At 37.4% G+C, this 26,277-nt stretch overlaps 1 long non-coding RNA gene across 1 annotated transcript; it reads left to right on the top strand.

Annotated features, from left to right (window-relative positions):
* The first annotated feature begins 4,893 nt into the window (after positions 1-4,893).
* On the top strand, positions 4,894-23,112 carry LOC118766459. The gene is made up of 3 exons (XR_005002393.1): positions 4,894-4,904; positions 22,474-22,479; positions 22,957-23,112. It is a non-coding gene; the product is annotated as an uncharacterized LOC118766459 (long non-coding RNA).
* Positions 23,113-26,277: the final 3,165 nt, after the last annotated feature.

Here is a 26,277-nt window from a genome sequence, read left to right on the forward strand (position 1 = left end):
GTATTGAGAAGAGCATTGTCGATGTGAGAACTGTTGCTGCTCATGTATTTTAATTTAACTTTAAAAAAAAAAAATTAAAAAAAAAAATGAACGAACTACTGAGTTTGGTTTAATGGCCTACCAATATACACTATGAGTTTCTTTGCCCTAGGAGTCGGGAAGACACTCGGCAAGAAATGGAAGAAAATTTGAAAGAAGAAAAAAAAAAGTAATAATAATAATAATAATAATAATAATAATAATAATAATAATAATAATAATAATAATAATAATAAGAAGAAGAAGAAGAAGAAGAAGAAGAAGAAGAAGAAGAAGAAGAAGAAGAAGAAGAAGAAAGTATTCCCTTTTACGCTCTTTTAATTGTTTCAGTCTATGGCTATGCTGGAGCATCACCTTTAGTCGAGCAAATTGACACCCAGGACTTATTCCTTGTAAGCCTAGTACTTATTCTATCGGTATCTTTTGCCCAACCGCTAATTTAGCATACCAGCATCGTAAACACACCAGCATCGGTTGTCAAGTGATGTTGGGGGGTACAAACTCAGAAACACAAACATATACACACACATACATACATATATATATATATATATATATATATATATATATATATATATATATATATATATTATATACGACGGACTTCTTTCAGTTTCCGCCTACCAAATCCACTCACAAGGCTTTGGTCAGCCCGTGGCGGTAGTAGAAGAAACATATCCAAGGTGTCACGCAGTGGGACTGAACCCGGAATCATGTGGTTGGTAAGCAAGCTATTTACCACACAACCACTCCTTGCAATAACTTTAATATTTATTCTTCTTAAGGCGGTGAACTGACAGAAGGCTTACCGCGGCAGGCAAAATGCTTAGCGGCATTTCATCCCGCCTTATGTTCTGAGTTCGAATTACGGTGAGCTCAACGCTGCCCTTTTCTCATTTCGAGATCCATGAAATAAGTACTGATGGTCACAAGGGTCGATGTAATCGACTTACTCCCTTCCCTAAAATTGCTGGCCTTGTGCCAAAATTTTAAACCAAGGGAGCCAGCGCAGTCGTTAACACGCTAGCAGCATTTCGTCCGTCTTCATGTTCTGGGTTCAAATGCCTCAGGGGTCGAATTTGCCCTTCATCCTTTCAGGATCGATGAAAGTACCAGTTGAGAACTGGGGTCGATGTAATCGACTTAACCCCTCCCTCAAACTTGCTGGCCTTTTGCTAAAATTTGAAATCAATATCTATGCTACTTTTGTTTTATTGATTCTTGTGCCTCATTCGCGTTAATTCATTTTTATTTTCGTTTATATCTATGTTTCATTTGCCTCATTTTTCAAAAGTCATAGAACATTATAGGCGCAGGAGTGGCTGTGTGGTAAGTAGCTTGCTAACCAACCACATGGTTCTGGGTTCAGTCCCACTGTGTGGCATCTTGGGCAAGTGTCTTCTACAATAGCCCCGGGCCGACCAATGCCTTGTGAGTGGATTTGGTAGACGGAAACTGAAAGAAGCCTGTCGTATATATGTATATATATATGTGCCTGTGTGTGTGTTTGTGTGTGTGTATTTGTCCCCCTAGCATTGCTTGACAACCGATGCTGATGTGTTTACGTCCCCGTCACTTAGCGGTTCGGCAAAAGAGACCGATTGAATAAGTACTGGGCTTACAAAGAATAAGTCCCGGGGTCGATTTGCTCGACTAAAAGCGGTGTTCCAGCATGGCCGCAGTCAAATGACTGAAACAAGTAAAAGAGTAAAAAAAGAGTATTAAAAAATAGATATAAAATTTTTAATTCGAGTTTATTAAATAATTTACTTTACTAGGGTTCGTTTAGCAAGTTTAGAGAAAAAGCTTGTGAAAAGAGTGGAAAAAACAACTACAGCAAACACCCCCACCCCCACCTACCAAAAAACAAAACAAAAAAAACGAATTAATTTAATTAAATTTTTTTTTAGATAATCATCCGCGAAGTTAAATTGGTAGGTTTTGAGAAATATAACGAATTATCAAAACTGATAACATATCTCGTTTTAAGGTCAGCCCTATCAGGTTACACAAAATTGGCATTTATTGGATATATTCTGATTCGTCAAATTTATGATGTATATGTCAATATCATGCACACACACACACACATACACATACATACACATATATATATATATACAAACATACAAATGCACACCCACAGTGATATATATATATATATATATATATATATATACATATATATATAGTTTAACCTCTTAATATATATATAGTTTAACCTCTTAATGGGATATTCATCCAATATACACTGGTTTGATATATTATATTTTGAAGGGATATTTCTCCAATGAATATCTCTTATGATATATTATATAAAATATCGTAAAATAATAATGTTTGATGTTTTACGTTACATACATACATACATACATACATACATACATACATACATACATACATACATACATAGGCTATATATGCAACTATATGCATGAGAATACATACATAAAGCAAAACATACAAATCTCAACATATACATACAAACAAAAATACCCTGTTGTTGATAGAGAAATTCCAAGGAATTTCAAGAAACCTTGAATCAAGGTTAGAAACCGGCTCTTTCTCTATTGGCAAGAAATCTTGAAATGAGTGGTTGTGTGGTAAGTAACTTGCATATCAACCACGTGGTTCCGGGTTCAGTCCTACTATAGCCTCGGGCCGACCAAAGCCTCGTGAGTGGCTTTGGTAGACAGAGACTGGAAGAAGCCTGTCGTACATACATATATATATATATATATATATGTTTGTGTGTATGTCTGTGTGTGTGAATGTGTGTGTTTGTGTTTGTCCCCCACCAACATCGCTTGACAACTTATGCTGGTGTGTTTATGTCCCTGTGACTTAGCGATTCGGCAAAAGAGACCGATAGAATAAGTACTATGCTTAGAAAGAATAGGTCCTGGGGTCAATTTGCTCGACTAAAGGCGGTGCTCCAGCATGGACGCAGTCAAATGACTGAAACAAGTAAAAGAATAAAAGAATAAAACACATACATACGCACATACATTTATGCATGCATGCATGCATACATACATACATACATACATACATACATACATACATACATACATACATACATACATACAAGCATACATACATACATACAAGCATACATACATACATACATACATACATACAAGCATACATACATACATACATACATACATACATACATACATACATACATACATACAAACAGATCCGCATACTTATGAGCACAGGGCTAGAACCCTCTTTCACCCACTGCACCTTTCATAATCTGTAGTGGGCCCGTGGTCGAGTAATTAACTTTGACCTTAGATAGGGTTTAAATCGCCTTACGGAATTTGACGCAGTAAAGTAGATGTCCGGAAAAATTCTAACAACCCGTCGTTATAGACCAGCTTTTTATGTATCATATCCGAAAAAGCTAAACGTCAGAGTTAAGGTCGGTGTCGGGATTTGATCTCGGAACTTGAGAACCGGATTAGGTACTGCATGGCATTCTAGCCAACACTTTAACATCGACTCTGCATGCAGTCAATCGAGGAAATATTTGGTTATAATTTTAATTATGAGTCTTATCTTTATTGTGTGCCATATTACCGTAAGATATTTGAATTAAGACAAGTGGTTTCAATTTGAAATCTGATAAGGTGTTTATTGATAGGGTAGGGGCAGGAAGGAAGTCTTAGTTGATACTTTGAACACTTACAACGATTATGTTAAACTACTGTCACCAGATTTTCTTTCCCTCCCGAGAAACCAGATATTGTTTCTCTAAGATCTAAAAAAGACTGGTAAAATCTATACTTCTCGAGGAAATCCGTTTTATTTTTGTGGTTGAAGTGAACAGCACATCAAGTACCAGTAAAATAGATCTTTATGAGTAAATATGTCCTTGGATAATGGTTTGATTTACTCCTGCAATCATTGGATGATCTAATTTCTTTCCTGCATTCTTGGGGCCCACTACTTCTAACGCACTCGTAGGAGCACCGTCGTGATATACGGCACATTTCGGGCAATTTTAGACCTGGTGGTGACTATTCCTGCCCCGGTTTGACCACAATCGATTTCTTCCAGAAACATAAACATACGAACAGACGAAAAGGGGAAAATCGAATTTTAGGGCAGGCTTGGTATTTTATTTATCGCTTCCGAGAGACTAAAAGGTAAAGTTGACGTCAGTCGTATTTGAACTCAAAATAGAGAGCGCGTGCAAGAAAGAAAGAATGAGAAGGGTAGAGAGTGGGAGAGAAACCAGGAACGTATGCCTGGAAGTTATTTATCCTAGTCTCTTACAACCCAACCAATTCATCGGCTTATATATATCACTAAGATAGTAAATTTGAAAATATAACAGTAACCGAGAATAGATATGAACATATCAAAGACAGAACAAAATTTTGCTATTCAGGTATTACAGTTGAAGCATCACAATGCTTCAACTTCAGTTTGTTTTCCGAATACTATATACAATCCATCTGTTATCAGCCGATTAAATCTCTGAGGTGATTTTCTCGATCACTCGGATGAAACCTATTATACATGAGACTTATGATACGCAACATCCTATTTAATAACAGGCGTTCGGATAGGTTGAACTTAGTGTTGCGAGTTAAGAAACATTGGTGCGATTACTGTTTGTGATTGTTGTTGTTGTTAAGCAACAAGACGGGTAAGGGTGATTAGGTGATGGCCTAGGGCTTAGGAGCGGGAGACCTCAGACCTTGGGAAAAATAAAACTTTGATCGTCTTGTTGTAGTCGAGGGATCTTCGTTGACGCCCGACACCATTGGAAGGTGGCCCTCGAAGTCGCTGGAAATGGTGATCTCCAGGTCCAAATTCTTGGACAGCACTGTTTGTGAATGAACCGTTCTGTTATGAAGGAGAATTATGTAACTCTTCAGTAACGTGGTTTGTTGTATTTGAGAAATACAGAAATACATGCACTGCTATACCGTAGTAATTATTCACAGGAGAATTATTCTCACTGCAGATAATCTTAAAATCACTATCCTCATGTGAGGGCATGATGTCGACTACCTCCCGGTAGGTAGTCGGCAGTACGGTAGCACAGATCCGGTCATCATCCTTGTACTGCTGTACCAAGGGTTAAGTAAAAACAGGAAATCAGCTAGATGGTAATGGAAAAGAAAGCTGGACAATATTAATGATATATGAACAACAGCCAGCAGGTCAAGTATTGTGTACAAGAAATAGAAAATATCTCTCTAAGAAATTGAAGAAATACAGATCAGCCTAGAATTGCAAGAGCCAACTTATCAAAAACATTTGGTTGGTAATTCCTCTGAGAATCGAGATGATGCAACCAACGTTGCCAACCAGAAGTTTGCTTTTGGAAGAAGATCAAGAAGAGGCGTTAAGAGATTTAATGGAATAGCATTGATGAAAACCTTCTAGAATTTCTAGAAAAAATTAAGAAGGAAGGAATCGGAGGCCCTGAAATCAGTTAATCTGAAGACGGAAGATCGAACTAAGCTTAAGAGTGACATCATCAAAGAGAAACAGTGTGATTGATTAGATTATCTGTGAAAATATTATTGATACCAACACATTAATATTGGTTTCAAATTTTGGCACAAGGCCAGCAATTTCGGTGGGGGGAGGTAAGTCGATTACGTTCACCACAATGTTCAACTGGTACTTAATTTATCAACCCCGAAAGGATGAAAAGCAAAGTCGACCTCAGCGGAATTTGAACTCAGAGCGTAAAGATAGAAGAAATGCCGCTAAGCATTATGCCCGGCATGCTAACGATTCTGCCAGCTCGCCACCTTAACGAAGACATTAATAGTAGCAAATACTAACGCTTCAGTTGTTGTTGTTGTTGTTGTTGTTCAGGTCACTGCCTGGAATCAACTGGGAATCTTGGGGTTAGTAGCCTGCACTCTTAACCACTACGCCGTATGCCCGTGGGATATAATGATGTGAATTTTCGGGCATATAAATCTTATATTTTCCTATCCTTCTTTAATACTGGTTCCCATATGCTGTTCATATCTGTACTTCGTCTGCTTAGGAGGTTGTTGTGCACCAGTTTCGAAATTTCCCCAAGACACCTGATGAAGGCTGGAAGGTATATCAGCCGAAACGTTGTGTTAACAACAAGCAAGATGAGGACAAATATCCGTCAAGTGGTGTAGATGATGTAAATAAGAGTACCGACAACCTGTTTTATGGTTATTAGCTAAAGTACACTCACGAGCCTTCTTTGAATATATAGTGATACTGCTAAATGAGTGCCTATCCAAGAGGAAGTACCACAAAAGGAAGAACCTGTTAAATACTGAAAGAGAAATCGAAAGGAAACGCTGCTCAAATTTCCGGTCAATTACGTGTCTACCAATTATGTGGAAACACCTGACAGGGATAATTGCGGAAGCGGTATATTGACACCTATATGAGAAACACTTAATGTCTGATGAACAGAAAGGCGGTCGGGAAATGTGCAGAGGAATGAAAGATCAATTAATGACTGACATGATGTTCTTGAGAAATAGTAGAAAGAGACTGACGACTTTATACATGACGTGGATCGATTTTAGAAAGTGCAGAAAGAGAATAACTGATTTATGCATCGTATGGAGTGAGTTTAGAAAAGACAGCGATCTTCTTCCACATCCATAGGTCAAGCGATAACTATTTATATTAGCTTTTACATGTATTTTATTATACTTTACCTGTAGATTGATGCCTTTGTCTACCAGCTTCGGTATTATAAACTTTTAAATCAAATTTTTATGCTCAAAACAAATTTATGCTTTCACAACTCAAATCAAATTTATATTATTCAAAACGACACATATTAATTAAATTTACATGCATTGTTTTGAATAAATGTCTTAGATAAGCTTTTTCATTATATTAAAATTGTAATGGTGTTGAAAAGCTGAATAACTACGGTGCTAAAAATTATATATTACTCTAACTTTATGTTAAATATTAAGTTATTTTTCATATGCTTGTATATACGGAAATAGTCATTCATTTTTCTAATTTTTTTTTTTAGTGGTTTCATTTGTTTGACCAGTGCCATACTGGAGCACAACCCGCAAGGGTTTAGTCGAACGTATTGAATCAGTATTCATTTCAGCATTTGGTACTTGTTTTATCGGACACCTTAGTTAATGAATGTAAACAAATATAAATGCAAACACGTACACTCATTCAAACACATATATTTATGTACACACACATGCACATGCACACACACACACACACACACACAGATACACACACACACTGATACACACACACAGACACACATACATATATATATACGACGGTCTTACTTTCAATTTCTCACTATCAAATTTTACTCAAGGCCACCTGTGGTCATAGTGTGCCCAAGGAATCATGCAGTGGGACTCAACCTGAAACAACGTGGTTGTGAAATGAATGTATTTCCCAAATGCCCCATGTCTGTACATACGGCTGTAAAAGTAACCTCATGCTGTAGGGTTTATTTATTTAAATTTGATGATTTAGTTCACTGGTAATTAGATCTTCATAATGTGTGTTCCTTTAGGTGACAAATAGAAGACTTTGGTTAGGAGATTCAGGAAAGTAAAACATAGAGCTGAATTATTCCTTTTACATGTTTCATTGAGCCACTTTGATCGAGTGCTAACAGATGGATCATGTTGAAGCAGTGTAGGGCTGGCCTATTTTTAGTGTGTAGCTGTTCTTTTGTAGGAACGGTCATTTGTCACATGTACTGAATAAAGTGTATGCTACTGTAGGAGAGAATATAGTGGTTAAGTATATGATACGTAATTAAATGCGGGACAGTTACTATTATCGTAGTTAATAGCAATAGTGGCAGTCTTTCTTACATGGGCTGCAGTTGTGGTTTTTTGAGGAGAAATTTGTTCATATGCCTTCACACATACAAAATTTCCCATCGTCTTTTGTTTAAGAGCTTGAAGCATTGCATCAAGTTGTTAAACTTTTCAGTCGGTTATAATTTACATCTCCCTGATTCATTAAAGTACGTGGTTGATGCTTAAACAAAGCTCTAGCTTACACTATCCTTCAGTTTCCTCTCGTATTGAAATAGAGAAATGAAATAATCCTTCCTCTAACCTAGAAGAGGGAGTGATCTGCGTGTATCTGGAGCGAATGACATCTCTATGAGCCCTATAGCACTTTTCAGTGACTTCTGCAGATGTTATTTTGCTCTGCTAATATATGGCACTTGCCATTAAAAGAGCAAAAGCTTACTTGCTACATTGGAAGTTATGTACTCATGGTTATTAACAGATTTCAACTCAATAAAACATATTTTACTACTTCTGTTTTGTGGGAGTTGTTACACATATTCATGATTTTCTTTGAAGCCACTTCTTATTAATGTCTTATTGTAGTAGGGTGCGGCTCGACTGAGTATGTCCCTGTCGGAGGCCAGATTGGGTAAGACCTATTTATGTTACCGACTAAGATATATATATATATATATATATATATATTATATATATTATATATATATATGTATGTATGTATGTATGTAGTATGTATGTATGTATGTATGGTTGGATGTATGTATGTATAAATATATATATATATATATTTATATATCTTCTTTTTATTGCAAGGAATGATGGAAATTTTATATATATGTCTTCATTTGGTTTTCATTAGGGACAATGTTCGCCTGTAATTAAACCTAATGGGATATCTTAAATTATGGACGTGTGTTAGGTTATGGTGCACGACTTTTAAATTCTCTCACACACACACGCTCACACTGATACGCTTACCTACACACCTACACACACACATATGATTGCTGTTTATTCTTGTCTGAAGAAGACCGTAATTGACTATGAAAGAAATTTTTTCGACAGTGGCGTTTTAAACCCTGTCAGATCATATATATCTTTTGGCAGACCGTACAAAGTTGTAAAAGACTTTTACAATAAAATGGTGAAAGAGGTCAGTTCATCCCAAATTCTTTGTAAACTAAATATATCTCTTTCCGTGTATATATATACATACTACCAAAATATGACCTTTTTGAACTTATAGTTTTCTGTGTATGTATATAGATACTTCAGTGGAGGCGCAATGGCCCAGTGGTTAGGGCAGCGGACTCGCGGTCGTAGGATCGCGGTTTCGATTCCCAGACCGGGCGTTGTGAGTGTTTATTGAGCGAAAACACCTAAAGCTCCACGCGGCTCCGGCAGGGATTGTGGTGATCCCTGCTGTACTCTTTCACCACAACTTTCTCTCACTCTTACTTCCTGTTTCTGTTGTACCTGTATTTCAAAGGGCCGGCCTTGTCACTCTCTGTGTCACGCTGAATATCCCCGAGAACTACGTTAAGGGTACACGTGTCTGTGGAGTGCTCAGCCACTTACACGTTAATTTCACGAGCAGGCTGTTCCGTTGATCGGATCAACCGGAACCCTCGTCGTCGTAACCGACGGAGTGCTTCCATCCATAGATACTTCCAAACAAACAGGATTTTTAATGAAATCCTAATAGGTTTTATGAACTTGTTAATAATTTCTCAAAAATTTTTTTTCTGTAAACTGTTTTTAACATTTCCTTATTATTATCAAAGAATGTATATATGTATTGTAATTTTTTGTGCCCAATATTTTAATGAACTTTTTTTTATATTTTCCCAAGATTTTTCCTTGTAAACTGTTTTTAACATATTCTTATTATTATCAAAGAATGTATATATGTATTATAATATTTTGTGACAACCAGTACCTAACACAACAAAGCTTTTACATGTTACTTTTGACAATCTTTTTCTAAAATGTGAAACCGGTCAAGTGAATAAACATCTTTTAAAATTGCCTTTTTAAACCTTTCATATATAATTCCACTCGTACGGTACTTTACAACTTCACTTTGTTATATATATATATATATATATATATATGTGTGTGTGTGTGTGTGTGTGTGTGTGTGTGTGTGTGTGTGTGTGTGTGTGTTTGTGCGTGTGTGTGTGTGTGTGTGTGTGTGTGTGTGTGTAAAAAAAAATACAAACTGGGACAAGAACGCAAAACATTTAGAAGACGATACAAAAAACACGGACGGGACATTCGAAGCCTTCAATCTTCAGTCAAGAACCGGATCATCCTCGCAATTTCGGCTGATTAATCTTGAGATTGCTCCAATCTTGTCAGCCCCAAGGAAAATCTAAGCTAAGAGCATTAGATTCCTTGGAAGAAAGCCTCGAATGTATACAAAACAAAGACGGAAAAACGGACACATACATATGTAGTCATTTTGAGGATACAGATACCTCTTAAAAAGGGATGTTAACATCCAAACTTCACCGGTTTAGTCTTATATTTCGATATGTTAATAAATTGATGTTTATCTGTTAAAACTCTCCATTTTCTTATTATCATATAATATATATATCACCGTGGTCACCGTGACCGACCAGGCTATCAGATGTTGCTACACATCGCTGGTCACAATGCGCTTCGCATTGTTTTAACCTTCGAATAATGCCACCCCGCTGGCTAAGCGGATATACCAACAGAAGAAAGAGTGAGAGAAAGTTGTGGCGATATATATATATATATATATATATATATATATATATATATACTTATATGTTTATACTCTTTTACTTGTTTCAGTCATTTGACTGCAGCCATGCTGGAGCACCGCCGTTAATCGAGCAACTCGACTCCGGGGCTTATTTTTTTGTAAGCCCAGTACTTATTCTATCGGTCTCTTTTGCCGAACCGCTAAGTGACGGAGACATAAACACACCAGCATCGGTTGTCAAGCAATGCTAGGGGGACAAACACAGACACACAAACATACACGCACACACACACACACACACATATATATATACATATATACGACGGGATTCTTGCAGTTTCCGTCTACCAAATCCACTCACAAGGCTTTGGTCGGCCCGAGGCTATAGTAGAAGACACTTGCCCAAGGTGCCACGCAGTGGGACTGAACCCGTAACCATGTGGCTGGTAAACAAGGTACTTACCACACAGCCACTCTTGCGCCTATATATACACGCATATACATATATACGACGGGCTTCTTTCAGTTTCCGTCTACCAAATCCACTCACAAGGCTTTGGTCGGCCCGAGGCTATAGTGGAAGACACTTGGCCAAGGTGCCACGCAGTGGGACTGAACCCGGAACCATGTGGTTGGTAAACAAGGTACTTACCACACAGCCACTTCTGCGCCTATATATATATATATATATATATATATATATATATATTATATATATATATATATATAATATATATTATATATATATAGATATATATATATATAATATATATATATATACTTATATGTATATGTATATACATATACACACATACATCGGGTTTGCGAAATGAACCTACCAATCAGATGGTGCATACGCATAACCAAACACAGACACACACATGTACACAAGTACATGCATTATCTGCATATGTAAACACCTACATATATGTATATATATATATATATTATGACCTTGTATGTACGTATATATTCATCTTTGCATGGATGTATGTATATATGTATGTACGTATGTATGTATACATAAATATATACACGTAGTCGTTCGTACTTTGGCGCATGTTTATGCGTGTCTGCACATGCCATGTATTACTGCAGTATGATCAAATGTCACCGTCACTATTAAAGACTTTTCCCCCTTAAGTCCTCTCCCAACTTTTCCCCAACCCTCTTCTACAATCATTCTCCTGCCCCCCCCACCACCACCATCACATAGTCCTCTTCTCATTAAATTCCCCACCCCCACCCCATCCATCTCGTAACCTCAGTTTCAGATTAAATCTCATTAGTAACCGGATTCCCACAGACCATGTCTTTGATTTAGAATTCCAGTTTCAGGTTCGATTATTGTAACACTAGGATGGTGGTGGTGGTGATGGCGGCGGAGATGGCGGTGACGGTGGTAGTGGTGGTGGTGATGGTGGTGTCTGGCGTTTGTGCTGCTGCTGCCGCTGCAGATGTTGGTAGTTGTTAAAGTAATCACACTAGTGATGATGATGTTGCTGTTGCTGTTGTGAGTGATGGTGGTGGTGTTGATGGTTATTTTGGTGTTACTGTTGGAGTTGATGGTATTGTGATGGTGTTACGGCGGCGAGCTGGCAGAAACGTTAGCGTGCCGGGCGAAATGCTTAGCGGTATTTCGTCTGCCGTTACGTTCTGAGTTCAAATTCCGCCAAGGTCGACTTTGCCTTTCATCCTTTCGGGGTCGATTAAATAAGTACCAGTTACGCACTGGGGTCGATGTAATCGGCTTGATCCGTTTGTCTGTCCTTGTTTGTCCTCCCTGTGTTTAGCCCCTTGTGGGTAGTAAAGAAATAGGTATTGTAATGGTGTTGGTGATAGTGGAAGTAGACGTAGCGGAGATGCTGATGCTGATGCTCGTGGTGGTGGTGGTGGTGGTGGTGGTGGTGGTGGTGGTGGTGGTGCTAGTGGTGGTGATGCTGGTGGTGGTGATGATACTGGTGGTGGTGGTGGTGGTCGTCGTCGTCGTCGTCGCCTTCGTGATGGTAGTGGCAGTAGTGGTGATGGTGATGGTGGTAGCCGTGATGGCGGTAGCCGTCGTCGCAATAATATGCTATGTTACTTATGTTAGTGGCACGATGGCAATATTGTCCTGCTAATCTGGTTCTTGTGATGCTGATGCTGGGGGTGACAATCTTGCTATTCGTGCGGATGGTAGGATTAAAGTAGTAGTGGTATGATGGTAATAGTTGCTTGGTGGTATCAGTAGCAGTGGTAGTTATAGTATTGTAGCTGTAGTTGTAGAATGCTGATGATAATATTTATAATGGTCCTGAAGAAGGTAATCCGAGATGGCCTTTACTGTGAGAGCGATAACAAACAACAGAAATAGGGTCAATATTAAGGACATTACATTAGGCGGCGAGCTGGCAGAAACGTTAGCACGCCGGGCGAAATGCGTAGCCGTATTTCGTCTGTCGTTACGTTGTGAGTTCAAATTCCGCCGAGGTCAACTTTGCCTTTCATCCTTTCGGGGTCGATAAATTAAGTACCAGTTACGCACTAGGATCGATATAATCGACTTAATACCTATGTCTGTCCTTGTTTGTCCCCTCTATGTTAAGCCCCTTGTGGGTAATAAAGAAATAGGTATTTCGTCCGTCTTTATGTTCCGAGTTCAAATTCCAACGTTGCATAGAGATATTTCGATTTGGTAACATTCGAGGATATTGTATTATCAGAGTCCAAATCGAACGTTTTAAGAATTTCTTAATATGTTAGGTTCGTCATCTTCAGTGGATAGAGGATTAATCCGGACTATATTACAGGTAAGTGTAATACTGTCTAGTACAATTTAAACAGGAAGCTAGCTTGTAGCATTAAATGTATATTGGTCATCATTTATGTATACAACGATGAACCGGTTATGTGGTTGCTCAATCCATTAGAAATAACAGCCAAATCTCTCTTAAAGACATATTGTCTCGAATTTTTGAAACGTAGCCATGGTTAAAATACCTAAGAAAAGAAATTAATGGGATAGACACGGAATAAATGTCTTTGAACATAGGTCTGATCGATCAGGCCCCACTTAATGCTAAAGGCAACAACAATAATGACAACATCTGTTCATACATATGTGAAAGCTGTACCTAGCGCACAATGTATACGCATACAAACACACAAGCATTTACATACCCACAAACTTATACATAATCTTACTTGCAGCAACACACACATACATAAGCAAAGCTCGGCACTACTTATCTAACTTCCCTACGTAAACACATACACATACAATTATACACACATAAATACACTCATTCATAAATAAAAGATTATATTTGCACAAACTGTCCCATACTGTCATTGCTATCTGAATGGTGTAAGCCAAACACATACATGCAGTGTATGTCTTTACAGACAGAATGCCAAGGTATTATTTGATAGATAGATAGATAGATAGATAGATAGATAGATAGATAGATAGATAGATAGATAGACAGACAGACAGACAGACAGATATATATATATATATATATATATATATATATATATATATATAGATAGATAGATAGATAGATAGATAGATAGATAGATAGATAGATAGATAGATAGATAGACGCACACACATATGCGCACATCATGCTTACATACATGTACACTACATATGCATGCATACATATGTGATGACATACATACATGTATACATACATATTTGATGATACTTATTGGCAATGATGCATATACACAATGCGAATGCATACACACACATACATGCATGTATGTGTGCGTGTGTGCGTGTGTGTATGTGTGTGTGTTTGTGTGTGTTTGTGTGTGTGTTGAAACACTCACTTCACATAACATGCACAGGTAACCTGCAGAAAAAACACACGCGTACACACACATGCGCATACATACTGGGACACAAACATAGTCATACACAAACACACACAAGGAGATTCACATACGCATACGCAAAAATATTAATGGTAGGAGGCGATGCTATTTCGGAACTGAAATGATCGCTGATATCATGTACTGTTTCCTGTTATCTCTCTAGCAACAATACTACTACCTAAAGCGTCACTCTTACATACTCCCGTCCCTGAACTCTATTTCCTGTTCCTATCTCTGCACCACCAGCATTACCATTAGCATCATCACTGCCTCCACCATCACCACTAATTCTTCCAGACCCTCCAGCACTAGAATTTGTGCTTCTGTCACAGTACTCGTACCAATGCACCAATGCACCAATCCAGCAGCTATGCAGCCATCATCACTGTACATACCACCATCACATCCGTCCCACCGCTATCAGTATCACCACCTATATTACTACTACATGCATACACCAAATATCACGAACATTAAAGCAGCGCTACGACAACCACCATCTTTACCACTACCACCATAACCACAAGCACTACACAAACTTCAATGCACCAGTAAATTCGCCATCAACACTACAACACCCACCGCTAATACTGTCGCCACAACAATTTCACTACGACTACCATCGCTATCACAACTCCAATACCTCTAGCTCTACCAACACAATGCACCACTAATAATTCCACCACTACAATACAACCACAGAAACAGTACCAGCGACATTCCAGTTCCATATGTACCACTCCACCACCACCACCACCACGACCAAAGCACTTTCATTTTCTTCACCGCCATTATCAACTATATTGCTCTTAATTAATAGTATAGCACCTATTAAACGCGCCCACCTACAAACATACCTTCTGGAGCCAACCGAGCTATTAGCAAATAGAAAACGGTGCAGTGTGGCATAGATTGTCTTTTCTTCTTCCTCTTACTCTTTTTCTTCTTCTTCTTCTACAACTACTACTACTACTACTACTACTACTACTACTACCACCACCACCACCACCACTACTACTACTACTACTACTACTACTACTACTACTACTACTACTACTACTGCCGCTGCCGCTGCTGCTTCATAATCATCCATTATCATCATCTTAACCAACACCATCCTTTTCTCCTTTGTCTTCGTCTGCTTCTCGTTCTTTTTTCTACTGTAGTTACTACTACTAATATTGCTGCTGCCACTACTAGTACTACTGCTGCTGCTGCTGCTACTACTACTACTACTACTACTACCTTACATTTTCTACTTTATTTTGCTCCTCTTTTTCTCTCCTTTCCTTCAGATCTCCTTTCGAGATCTTGTTCCTGCTACTCCCTTCTTCCTCTTTTTGACTGCCTCTCTGTAATATCTCCCTACCTCTGTTTGGTCCCTCGGACATGTTTCTGTCTGATCGTTTTAGCATTCGTGTCTTTCAGTACATACATAACGAACAACAGTTTATATACGTGTGTGTATGTGTGTGTATTTATACATCTGTGTCGCGTGTGTACCGTTGGCGATTTTTTCTTTCCGTCTTCCCTTCCTTGGATCTTTCCTTGTCCTATGTTTCTGACGAAGAGCTCCGCTCGAAACGTTAAATCTTCTTTCTTTCCTTCCTTTCCTGAGCGTCCAATAACACTATACTTGTTCCACGTCCTCGCGTTGTTGTTTTTTTCTTTGTGTTTTCATGTTTGAATTAACTATATATATATATATATTATATATATATATATATATATATATATATATAATATATATATATATATATATATATATATATATATGTATATATATATATATATATATATATTATGTATGTGTTTGTGTGAGTCCATTCCCATTCTGACTGTAACACAAGCGAAGACCTTTACATCAAGCTTTACCGGCCTAATTCTGTGGCCTTTCCGCTGGACAAATATTCCTTAAAAAGAAAACCGTGCTGAGGCCTGTATGTGCATGCACAGATGCATAATCCACTGTCACCAATAGATTCCTTATAACTGAAAATAAACGAATGATCATGGCTGGATTGTTTTAGTGGCGGGATAGGCCTGTTCTAGCAAGCTTGACGTAGAACAAAACAGCCTCAAAATTATCCTTATTTTCACCAAGACCACCTTGGCCAAAACACACGTGATCTATCATCTCTTCCTCTTACCCCTACACATTTTCTCACACGTGACATTTTGTCCAGTCGTATGCTCCCAAGGTTGCATTTACTTGGAATTCCAATTTCCTTAATATGTTTTTCTTCTAGCGAATTAATTTGAAGGCTCAAATTCAACGTTTACATCTATCTCTTTTTCAAAGATTCCCAAAATGTTTTTAAGTTTTTAAATTAAGTTTTACATTTCCCCTTCAGAATAAAATACTTAACGATAATTTTTTCTTTTTTTTAAGCGTCCCTTAGTAGATACAAAGAAATATATGTATAACGAGTAAAACACCCCCACAACCGTCTAATGGACGGTGCTGAGTTGTCAAACATTTAAACCAAATTTTCTCAAAGCAACTTGTCCAACTGTCCCATAGGCCTCCCCTTTGAGAAACACTGATTTAACCTAATTTTGAGACACCAAACAGGCCGGCGTTTTTTGCGCAAACTGCATGTGCATTTTACCCGCGTACGCGTAGTATCGATCGCAACAGCTGATGTACTTGCGCGTACAAGTGCACGTTCCCACGGCTTTATCGATCGCATTCTCACCCGAAATCTATTTTTGTAATTTTTTCAAGCCTTATTTATACACGCCCTGATACTGTCGGTATCTACATATCAAATTTGAACGCAATCGGATGGAGGATGCCCGAGATCCTAGAAGACACACACACAGACAGAACGGATTTTATATAATAGATAATGATCCCGTTCTATGCAGTAGCTGCGGACTACAAGATAACTCGTGGTCGGCCCCGCACCAGATGGCTGGACGTGATTAAGGAAGATCTCCAGAATCTCGACGTCATCCTGGAAGATGCAGAGGGGATGGCACAGGATCACCAGTGATAGGGAGCACTGGTGGACCTGGCTGGCTCTCCACACGACGACGCACCTGGGACCATTAATGTCGGATGACACCAGCCCCATCAAACAAGAGCACGAAGGAAGCAAGCATGTGCTTCATTGAACTGTCCAAAGTTCTGGCTGTACCAAAATCGAGAATAATAGAATTTGTCCAGACTGACGTATTACACAATTTTCGCAGCATCGTATACACTTTATTAACATCTCTATATATATAAACGGCAAAATGTCTGTGTGCGTGTCCTTTATACAAATCTCTAATTTTTCAGTTAGAGGGCTCGCACTTTCTATGGTCATTTAAAACCGTCCAAGGGTAGTCGTGCACATCTTAACATTTCCCAGTCACCTCGCAAAGCCATTAAAAAATCAATAGAAGTGACTTTTTTGTGAATTTTCTACCCAAAACCCAATCAAAATGCCCGAAGCTTGATATGCCAATTGAATGCCAGCTAGCTGTATGTGATTAGTCGGAGATCTGGACAGTACTTGCGTGTATGCGCGCATGCACTAGCACTATGACCCGGCATTGCCGGGTCATAGTGCTAGTCGGGAATATATAAAAGAGAACCAACTCCGATGTAATTTGAATTTATAATTAAAGGTAAGTATATAATGTTGATTTACTTGCCCAACTCTTCTGTAATGCGCCGGCCAGTAGTGATGCGAACAACAGCGTAAATGATCCGTAACTTTACAAGAAAACCAACCCTACTATCGAGGGAGCTAACTCGTTTGATATATATACTCCGTGATTTAACACTTCTGTTATCGATGCCGGGCAAGAAACAAAGTCGATTGTCGCAAAATGTCTTTGATTCTTGACCACAGAAAGAAAATCTCTGGTTAAATCACGATATCTACCATATTTGCAGAGGTCTAAATCTGTGTTTATTAACACCATACGGCCGCAGGTTTTTTCACGCATTTCTATTCATCCAAAGACGATGTAGTATACTGGTAATACATAAATGAGTGTGTGTGTGTGTGTGGTGTGTGTGTGTGTGTGCCTTTGTACACGTACATCAGTGATGTTTCCGGCATGAATGCAAAGTGTACAAATTGTGCGGAAAATGTATAAATACATATAATAAATAACAAATAACAAATCTTATTTTAATACAAATCTTAACCTGTTTTTATGAGAGACAGCTGTAAAGCGAGGACATAAATGCTATATGAAGCCCACTTCAAATATACGGCTTGATTTTTGAAAATTACATGCTCTGGTTGTAAGTACGAGGAGTCGCCCTTTATACACAAACATATATAAATTGATACGTAAATATGCATACATAGGAGTGGGGTAGAAGTAGAAAGCAGGGAAGTAAGGGTGTGGAAATCTGTTATATGTATTCTATAATACCTTAATAGTTAAATTCATACTGCATAATTTATGTAACTACACCTAATTTATTCACATTTCTGCGAGAGTGTTTACATGTGTATATGTACACTCATTTAAGCACGCGGATATATATATATGTAAGCATGTGTATGCGTGTATATATTCTTGAGGTGTATTGGTTTATTGCTACTGTGGGCTTTAATCACTGTTAGCCACAGGTTCGTATTTATACAGAAACAGGATCTTCACTAGAAATGCTAAAGGCATTCCAGGTTCAGTGACATTGCACTCAAAACTTATGAGTATGAATGCAAACACACGCACAGCCAAGTGTGCGTGAATATGTGTATATAAGTAATATATGTGGGTTCTTGTGTATAGAGAGATATATGTATGTATGTGTGTATAGAGTGATATTTTCGCTCATATGTGTAGATACATATATATACATGTGTGTATGTGTGTATATGTATGCACATAGATATATCATTATGTTCATGTAGACGTGTCTATGTTTGTTTATGAATGCATGGGCGATATTTGTGTGTGGGTGTCTGTTTTGGCATATTTATAGGTTTGTCTCTCTGTATATATTCAGAGAGGTACATAGGATATAGATACATACATATGCAAACACACACACACACACACACACACACACACACACACACACACACACATATATATATATACGTGTATATATGTGTGTACGTGTGTGTCCGCGCCTATAACTATTTATATATATAGATATAGATAGAAACGTGTATATATATGAGTGTATATATATACATACATACATAAACACACATTCATATATATATGTATCTTCCACATATTTATATATGTATATATATATATACATATATATATATATATATATATGTGTGTGTGTGTGTGTGTGTGTATTGGAAGGTTTGGAGATGATGTACTGGTATTTTATATTAGAAGAAATGAGGTAATAAAATGTATTAAAAAATGTAATATACAAATAAATATCTGTAAATATAAACAATCCGATTTTCTGAGTACCTCATTTCTTCTAATATTTATATATGTATATATATATATATATATATATATATATATATAATATATATATATATATATATATATATATACGATCAAGGCGGTGCCCCAGCGTGGCCGCAGTCAAATAATTGAAACAAGTAAGCGAGTGAAGATAATACCTTAATGTGTGTGTGCGTGCGCGCATGCGCTTTTGTTTCTATGTGTACCTCATAAATAAATACATATACATACATGCTTACACACAGACTCGAGCTTAACCTCTACAAGCAGTCTATTCTCTAATACTTTCAATAAATAATGTCTCTGGATTTACAACCAATTATCGTGCACCCATTTTTCCTGTTCTTCTAGACCAGACATATTACGGCCAAATTGAATTCCCGAACGTAATGTAAGAGACTGAACAAAATTTAAAATGTTATTGTAACTGAAAACACAGTAACAATAAAACAGTTCTTATTGAAAAAAATGTCTTCATTGATTATAATCAATTTTTCTAACATTTGTGGGAATACAATTTCCCAACCTTTATTCCCTTTTACTCTTTTACTTGCTTCAGTCATGTGACTGTGGCCATGCTGGAGCACGACCTTTAGTCGAACAAATCGACCCCAGGACTTATTCTTTGTAAGCCTAGTACTTATTCTATCGGTCTCTTTTCCCGAACCGCTTAGTTACAGGGACCTAAACACACCAGCATCGGCTGTCAAGCGATGTTGGACCAACACACACACACACACACACACACACACACACACACACACACATATATATATATATATATATGCATATATACGACGGGCTTCTTTTAGTTTCCGTCTACTAAATCCACTCACAAAGCTTTGGTAAGCCTAAGGCTATAGTAGAAGACACTTACCCAAGGTGCCACGCAGGACAGACAAACGGATTAAGTCGATTATATCGACCCCAGTGCGTAACTGGTACTTATTTAATCGACCCCGAAAGGGATGAAAGGCAAAGTCGACCTTGGCGGAATTTGAACTAAGAACGTAACGGCAGATGAAATACCTATTTCTTTATTACCCACAAGGAGCTAAACACAGAGGGGACAAACAAGGACAGACAAACGGATTAAGTTGATTACATCGACTCCAGTGCGTAACTGGTACTTATTTTATCGACCCCGAAAGGATGAAAGGCAAAGTCGACCTCGGCGGAATTTGAACTCAGAACGTAACGGCAGACGAAATACCGCTCGGCATTTCGCCCGGCGTGCTAACGTTTCTGCCAGATCGCCACCCCAATGTATTGGAAAATTATATAAAAGCCGTTTTCAGGAAGTTTAGTCAGTCTATATTTACAAAGCGATGACTAATTAAATTGTCACATATAAATCTTGTAGCAAATTTGAACTCGGGTGTATTTTATGGAGTAATTTTTCTGTTGATTTTAATCTTCACAATAAATCAACTTTACTCAGACATTGGGTCGCTAGCAAACTTTTCATTCAACAACGTCCTTTGTTTATATAATGCTATTTTATATTTCAGTTCCTCACTCATAATTATAAGTTTTGTTCTGCTTATGTAGTTTAGAGTTACACGGGTTTTGAGTTACATATCGCTAGCTTCTTAACAACTTTATCGTTTATTTTTATTATTTTTTTGCTTTTTCATTTACTTTATGGTGCGTTACGCCAAGTTGCTTTTGTTATGTTATATAACGCGATTTCGTGAATCTAGGAAATTTTTATTCATTGGCTCATTTTTAGGTTTTGGGGGCCCATTTTGATTCACAGTGTTTCATACTTTTAATGTATTAGTTGCAATTAGATGTACATATCAATGGGTGTAAGATTTCGTATGTTCATTTTGCAGCGTTTGCTGGCTATTTTAAAATTACTTTGGTACCTCTGTAGAAAGATTGTCATGGAAACTGTACATAACTTCCCATTTAAATTACGTTTCTTCCAGATAAATATTCCACAACTGTTAAGTACTTTATCTTAAATCTTTGATAATGTTGATGAAAAATATTCTTATTCTGATTTGTTCAACGAGCATTGGTTTAAATTTTAGACGCGTTACCTATCGTTTATGACATGCTAGCACGTCGGGCCTTGGAGTTTCAACGCATGTCTTTTCCTTTATCTCTGGCTCGAAGTGATCAACTCAACACTCAACCTGGGCTAGAAAACGTTCAAGAAAACCAGCTGGATCTGCCTCAAATGGCGATAGATTTTCTCGTCATTTGATCAACCTGGTGCGCTTTTGATCAGATGTCAGAAGATGTGGCACCCTACGAGCAGAAACCTTCGTCACACCAAGTTCAAAATGCAGAATATTCACAACTTTCTTATGGTATATGCTAATAGTATTTGCTATTTGAGTTATAGTAAATCGCCATCAACTTGTAGTGAACACGATCGATGTTCTCGGTGGTGGCAGTTACAGGACATCTACACGTTGGGTCATCTTCAATACTCTCCCTTCTCCTCCTAAATTCAGCTGCTTACCTTCGCACTTCTAATAAAGCTGGTGCGTCATTCCCTAATATAGCAACCATATGAACATGAATGTCCTTGGTGGGGGGTTAAGCCATTTTCTGCAGGTACTTGATAACACCATGATGCCAAATTTTGTCCATTTTCATGAGAAATCACTACTAGTTACTTTTAAAGTCTTCTTTCAACAGTCAGATGTCAGTTTATCTGGAAAGAAACAATGCAGTAACCAATTTTGCCAGCTCGCCACCTTATTAATCCTTTCTACCAAAAGCACAAGGCCCGAAGTTTTGGGCGAGGAGACAAGTCGATATAACTGGTATCAGTGCTTAACTGGTATAACTTTTATCGATCCCGAAAGAATGAAAGGTAAATTAGACCTTGGCGGAATTTGAAAACAGAACGTAAAGAGTCGGAAGAAATTTCACTAAGCATATTGTCTGATGCACTACCAAGCCTTCCAGCTCGTTACCATAACAATAACCATAAAAATAATGATGATGATGATGATGGTGGTGGTGGTGGTGATGATGATGATAAAATCTTTGATGTTAGAACTTGTCTTAAAGCACGAAAACAAGAAAACATCATCTCAGTAAAAAAAAAAAGACAAAGAAATGTCTAAGTGAATTCCAAATGCAACGAATCCCAGAATTAGACGCACTGGAAACAAGCGTATGAAAACCCTTGCTAAAACTGCTGCATTAGATATTCTGACTGATAAATGGCATGAAAAACCTCTCAATGATAAATACCCAAAGGGAGCTAATAATGCCAATGTTGACAAAGGCCTTACCCCTCAATGGTTAGTGTCTTCTGGCTTAAAATCAGAGACAGATGGGTTATCATAGCAACCCAAGATCAATGCCCACTGATAAAGAGTTAACAGGCCAACATATTAAAGAACGCCCGTAGTCCAGTCGATCATGTTGTCTTTATGTGTAGTCTTCTTGCGCCTACAGAGTATCTCAATAGGCATGTTTGAGCAGCGCAATATATTCACTGAATCATTTGCAAAAACTTGGACCTGCCCCATGATGAAAACTGGTGGGAACACAAACCACCTCCAGTGCTTGAAAATGACCACATCTTACTCCTCTGGAACTTCACCGTTCAAACTGACAGAAAGCATTATATTGAAGGACCTCAAATAAAAATCATGCCTCCTCATCGATATGACTGTCAAAATCGACATAAATGTATCTGTCAAGACCTACCAAAAACTGGGCAAGTATAAAGATCTTGAAATAAAAATCGGAAAAAATGTGGAACTACAAGACTAAAACAATACCTGTTGTCATAGGTGCCCCAGGAATGATAGCAAAAGGGGATGATCGCTACCTAGCTCAGATACCAGGAAATACAAAAATGACAAAAATTCAAAGGATCGTTCTTATGGGAACTGCCCATATCCTACATAAAATTCTATGTAATCAAAACTTTGAAAACTAACTTATAATTTTCTTATGTTTCCTTAAACATTCTCTAGAACAATACTTTGTGCAAAACCTAATATTTGGCACCCTCGTCATAACACCAACGTGAACTTTTAACTTGTCTCTTGAGATTTGTGGGTTAGACTTGGAGTCAAATTGTACAAATACAAAACAAAAGTCAAACATAATAATAATAATAATAATAATAATAATAATAATGATGATAATAATAATAATAATGATGATGATAATGATAATAATAATAATAATAATAATAATAATAATAATAATAATAATAATAATAATAACAGAGCTGCGCTCGGTTGTGAAGTGAAAGCACGTTATAAAAATAAAACTACTGAATGATAATAATAATATAATAATAATAATAATAATATAATAATAATATAATAATATAATAATAATAATAATAATATAATAATAATAATAATGATGATAATAATAATAATAATACCACAGATTTGCTTGTCAGTTGTTTGACCTTAACCAGTTGAGCATGTCCCTTAGTGGCTGACGATATGTGCATCTCTGATCACGAGCAGAAGTAGTGGGGGAGCATCATAGCCATGTGTTGAGAGGGATTCTTTGGGGTTTGAATAGTACAACATCCTTAAACAACCCTTATTCAGGGACCGTTTGAGCGGGATGGGCTACTCAACCTGAAGAAAATTCTAACTGGGCCCCACCTGCAAGGTCATGTGCTGTTTATCTTGATATGAGATCACCATGTCGCGCACATATGGTTGTGATGCATGTGCCTGGTGTACCTTTATCAGACGGGTAGTCATGATGGGTATATTGGGCTTCATATATTTTACCCCAGTGTCACTTTGATGGCATGAACTGCTCTCTCACTCAATAATAATAATACTAACAATAATAATAATAATAATAATAATAATAATAATAATAATAATAATAATAATAATAATAATAATAATAATAAGAAGAAGAGAAGAAGAAGAAGAAGAAGAAGAAGAAGAAGAAGAAGAAGAAGAAGAAGAAGAAGAAAGCTGCACAGACTTAGCACGTATTTGTGTATCTACAACTACGGTATGTTGTTTTCAAGGTGTAAGCTGACGAAATAGGAGCTGGGGCAAGGCACAACGGTCAGGTGATGAGTTATAACGGAAGCTACCTCTGCGCATCCTTTCAAGTATAGCTTCCTTTCAGCCCATTTCAAAATGTGGCTAACCACTCTGCTCATAATTTCGCCCCAGTTTCTTTCTACTTGAAGATCCGGATCAAATCAAACCACGAGTTTCACCGGCCCATTTCCCACCGACTTGTCCGAATTTATCATTACTTCTGTTGTTGCCTAATATTCGTTTAGAATGGAGACGACTACTTCCATTTCTATGACGTCCGGCAGTATTTCAGTGATATTATTCGCATACACCGAACAGTTCTTTGTGTGTCAGTTAAAGATGCGTTCATTTACTAGAAACGAAGTCAGAACTTAAAGAGCCGAAGAAATACAGCCAGCAATTTTGTCCGACTCTGTAGCGTTGGGCAGAATGTTTTGCGGTACCTCTTTGAGAATATTTATTTATATGTTCTTCATCTTAGGCTTAAGTATACGGTCTGCATCCAGAAGGCAACACAGGGAGATTTTTCAACGACATTGAATCGAATAGCCTCTAAACAATGAAAGCTTAAACCAGACTGAAAATTTGCTTATCTTTTATTCAGTTTCAGTTATACAATAATTCGTCCTTGAAATGTTGAACATAATTCTTGACATAGTTTTATTTTCCAAAACCTTTAACCTTTGAATATTTAAAAAGTAGACCTACAAAATTTATCTCCAACTCAGCTTATTTTCACTAACAACTTTACATTGCTCTATGGCTATCTTATGATCCTTATCAATGTCATATTACCGAACATTCGGTTACCGAATTCAATTGCGTTGCTGTCTCGTTTAACCTTTGAATATTTAAAAACTAGACCTACAAAATTTATCCCCCATTCAGCTTATTTTCACTAACTAACAAGTTTACATTCCTGTATGGCTATCTTATGATCTTTATCAATGTCGTATTACCGAACTCAATTGCATTGCTGTCTCGTTAATTCAGTTACGTGAAGTTGTTTAGTTTCAGCCAAGCATCCAGTTAAAAGCATTATTAACGCTAGCAGAATTGTTGGGACAATCCAAAAATGCCTTACGGTATTTATTCTAGCTATTTATATTCTAAGTTCAAATGCAACAGAGGGAAATTTTTGTCGTTGTTGTTGTTATTATTATTATTATTATTATTATTATTATTATTATTATTATATTATTATTATTATTATTATCATTATCATCATCATTATTATTATTATTGAGTGAGAGAGCAGAGCATACCATCAAAGTGACACTGGGCTAAAATATACGAAGCCCAGTATACCTACCATCATGACTACCTGTCTGATAAGGGTACACTAGGCACATGCATCACAACCACATGTGCGCGACATGATGATCTCATATCAAGATAAACAGCACGTGACCTTGCAGGTGGGGCCCAGTTTCCAAAGGTGAATTATACA

Source organism: Octopus sinensis, linkage group LG1 (assembly GCF_006345805.1).
Source record: "Octopus sinensis linkage group LG1, ASM634580v1, whole genome shotgun sequence".
Taxonomy (NCBI): domain Eukaryota; kingdom Metazoa; phylum Mollusca; class Cephalopoda; order Octopoda; family Octopodidae; genus Octopus; species Octopus sinensis.